This window comes from Pan troglodytes, chromosome 2 (genome assembly GCF_028858775.2).
Source record: "Pan troglodytes isolate AG18354 chromosome 2, NHGRI_mPanTro3-v2.0_pri, whole genome shotgun sequence".
Taxonomy (NCBI): Eukaryota; Metazoa; Chordata; class Mammalia; order Primates; family Hominidae; genus Pan; species Pan troglodytes.
In genome coordinates this window covers 27,634,215-27,637,833 of record NC_086015.1, presented here as the reverse complement: position 1 = coordinate 27,637,833, position 3,619 = coordinate 27,634,215, and the positions used below count along the sequence as shown (strand labels likewise).

General features: G+C 43.4%; 1 non-coding gene across 1 annotated transcript; it reads left to right on the top strand.

Moving 5' to 3' along the window:
* Positions 1-1,821: 1,821 nt before the first annotated feature.
* Positions 1,822-1,925, top strand: LOC112208770 (U6 spliceosomal RNA). Its single transcript, XR_002943342.1, has one exon. It is a non-coding gene; the product is annotated as a U6 spliceosomal RNA (small nuclear RNA).
* Positions 1,926-3,619: the final 1,694 nt, after the last annotated feature.

The window sequence follows — 3,619 nt, the reverse complement described above, 5'->3', positions numbered from 1 at the left end:
CACACCATTGTCCCCAGCTTTTTGTGTCTTGCTTTGACCAATAGAATGTAGTGGAAGTGATGCTGTGCCAGGTTAGCCCTTAGGAGGCCGGGCAGCTTCCACTTCTGCCCTGTTGAAACGGTGAGACCACCATGCTGTCGAGAAGCCCAGGTTGCCTTGTGGGGAGGCCCTGTGGAGGATAACAAAGATGTCCCAGCCAACAGCTCAGCCCAGCCAGCAGCTGCTTAGAGTCAAAAGAGTGACCCAGTTGGGACCACAGAATAATGAGAACTAATCATCATTGCTTAAGCCACTAAGTTTTGGGGGTGATTTGTTATGTAGCAGTAGATCACTGAAACACCTCTTCCCAGTTCATCTCTCCCCTGAGCTTCCTATGTGTTATCCAAGGTTTCAATCACTGTGCTCATCTCAGTGTGAGGGAATGAAATGCTTGCCTTCGTGGAAAAGAGACACGAATGGCACTGTAGAACAAAGCTGTGTGGGAGATCTCTTATAGTTCACTTCTTCTCTTGTCCTACTGGCTTCATTCTTAACTTACATGTTATTATGTGAAATTTCTATAGCAAAGAGTTATTCTTCATACAGGAGGTGCAAGCTATATAGACAAAGACTGGACACAACCTTTATTTATTTATTTATTGAGATGGAGTCTTGCTCTGCCGCTCAGGTTGGAGTGCAATGGCATTTTCTTGACTCACTGCAACCTCCACCTCTTGAGTTCAAGCGATTCTCCTGCCTCAGCCTCCTGAGTAACCGGGATTACAGGCGCACACCACCACACCCAGCTAATTTTTGTATTTTTGGTAGAGTCGGTGTTTCACCATGTTGGCCAGGATAGTCTTGACCTGCTGACCTCATGATCCATCTGCCTTGGCCTCCCAAAGTGCTGGGATTACAGGCATGAGCCACCATGCCCCGCCAAGACAACCTTTATTACATGGGAAATTTTTGTCATAACTATACTCCCGGTGTGCTATGTCGTAGTATATTTATGAGGATATGAAAACCATGGTTACATAGAGATGCTTTGGAGAAACGGTGTCACTAGAAACAGGTACCATACTCCATTCCTGCACTTTAAAGTTTCACATTCGTTATGCAGTCAGCTGGGCTTTGCTGCATCGTATTGCAGTTGGAAAGTTTTTTTGTTTTGTTTTGTTTTTTCAAGTGAAAACCAAGGCACAGAGAAACTGAATGACTTATGTCGAGGCAAAGCATTGGTAGACATCAAGAGAGGCTGTTATATTCTTGACGTCAATGCTGAGACAAGTCTCGTGGTGGAGTAGACACTACGTACAATAGGAAGGAGTAGGAAGGGCCAGAAGGCAGCATGGAAAAGCCCTGAGGATGAGGCCTTGTTTTGTTCATCTTGTAGCTCCTGGAACACCTTGGTAATCTGTGTGTGTTAGAGCCCATTGACTTTCACTCTGTGTCTAGAGCACAGATTTGCCTGGAGAAACCTGGGTTCAAGCCCTGGATCTCCTGCTCCCTGGCTGTCTGATACTGGCCAAATCAGTAAATATGCAGATGGTCTGGTTTCCTCACCTCCAAAATGAAGGTGTGAATACTCTACCACTCCTAATGCTTAATAGCATTCTGCAAAACATTTAGAAGTAATAGTGTTCTAGAATACCACAGGATGCTAAGGGTGTAGCTTCTGGGAAAACTGAGGCACAAGAAGATTAAATGATTTTTCCCCAAGGTTTAGAGACAATAACTGAAAGAGGTAAAACTAAAACCCAAGTCTCCCAACTTCCACTATTAGTACTAATACTATTACTACTTTCTACTTCAAAGGATTGTGGTAAGACAAAATTTAGAGTGCTTGCTTCGGCAGCACATACACTAGAATTGGAATAAATGAAAGATTAGCATGGCCCCCATGCAAGGATAACATGCAAATTCATGAAGTGATTTAAATTTAAAACAATTTTTTAAATTAAAATATTGGCTGGGCTCCGTGGCTCATGCCTATAATCCCAGCACTTTGGGAGGCCGAGGCAGGCAGAACACTTGAGGTCAGGAGTTTGAGATCAGCCTGGCCAACATGGTGAAACCCCGTCTCTACTAAAAATACAAAAAATAGATGGGCATGGTGGCTCATGCCTGTAATCCCAGCACTTTGAGAGGCTGAGGCTGGCAGATCACTGGAGGTCAGGCCAGGATCGCACCATTGCACTCCAGCCTGGGAAACAAGAGTGAAACTCCATCTTAAAAAAAAATAAAAAGAAAAAAGAAAAAAGAAATATTTCTTAATATGTTTTTTTTTTAAAAAAAAACTGACATGATAACTTTTTAAGTAGAGAATTATCTTTCTATTTTAAAATGTTACATCTGAGTTCTTTAGATTTCAAATTGTATTTGAACTGAACTTTCAAATTGTTGCTGTTGTGAAGGAATGTCTTGATTCAGCTCTTTGTCTAGGGCCCTCTGTCTCAGGAAAGAAAATGCATTCTTTGGAGAATATAAAGCCTGCTATGACCCTGCTGAGTTGTAAATAGTTTGTGCTATCCAGAAACAGTACTCGATTTGAAAATACCATTTTAAAGACATCATTTGTTGTTTGACTACCACTTCCTATTTCCTACAAAAATTGGAAAACTAGAATAGCAAGTCCTGTCCTCTTGGGACTTATTTCCTCATTTGTTTGATGTCTCCTTCCAACTTGAAAATACTGTGTGTCACTTATTTGTGATATGAAATGAAAGTGAGCTGCCAGCATTCTGTTTTGATAACTTTTGAGGGTGGAGTGGAGAAAATATGACATCATTTAAAATTTTAAGAAGCAACCAGAGTTTGCATTAAGCAACTGCTATTTGCAGGCAACATCCACAAGTCATTACTTCCCATCTTTTGGCCCTTAATGACTTTCTTAGCTTTCATTCCTCCCAAATGGAGCAGTCAAAAGACCATCAATCCAATCAAATATGGAGGTTAAAGAAACCATCTGTGTAGGACAGGACATTCAGAATGGTGAAGTAAGCTCAGCAGACCCTCTCTCCAGCAAAACAACTCAAGTGGTGAAAATAATAAAAAGGCAATAATTTAAAGCCCCTGGAAATTGTTCAAAGGATGTACAGGAAACAAAGAAAAAGTCCCTTAAAAAATATATTAAACCTTCGTAGGAAGGGTCTGTGGCAGTTGAGCCACCTCCTGCTTCCTTACCCTCTGCACCCCTAGCTCAGTGTTAATGGAAGTGCTACCCATTCTGCACCCTCCACTCTGGGCAGGTGTGGCCAAGATGATGGGGGCTCTCTTTTCACCCCCCCTTTCCACCTGCCAGTCTGAGGGTATGGTTTCACCCCTCCTGCCCCCAGCCCTGTGTTGCAGAAGCTCTATTCTAGGCAGTACCAACTCCCTTGCTCTATCTTGCCTCCCTTGATTGTAGGGTAGAAGTTCTACTCCAGGTGAAGCAGGCTGAGAATACTGGGGCCCCTGTCACCCCCACCCAGCTCACTCACTAGTAGTAGGGAGGTTCCATGCTGCAACGGACAAGCCAAGAAGAACAGGCTTATCCACAGCTGCCACAGCTGCCACCCCAGTACCTACTTGCAAATCTGGGCATTCATCACTCTGGGAAAAGTGGGTCCCTGACCCCAGCTCCTTGCAGTCTTGCACA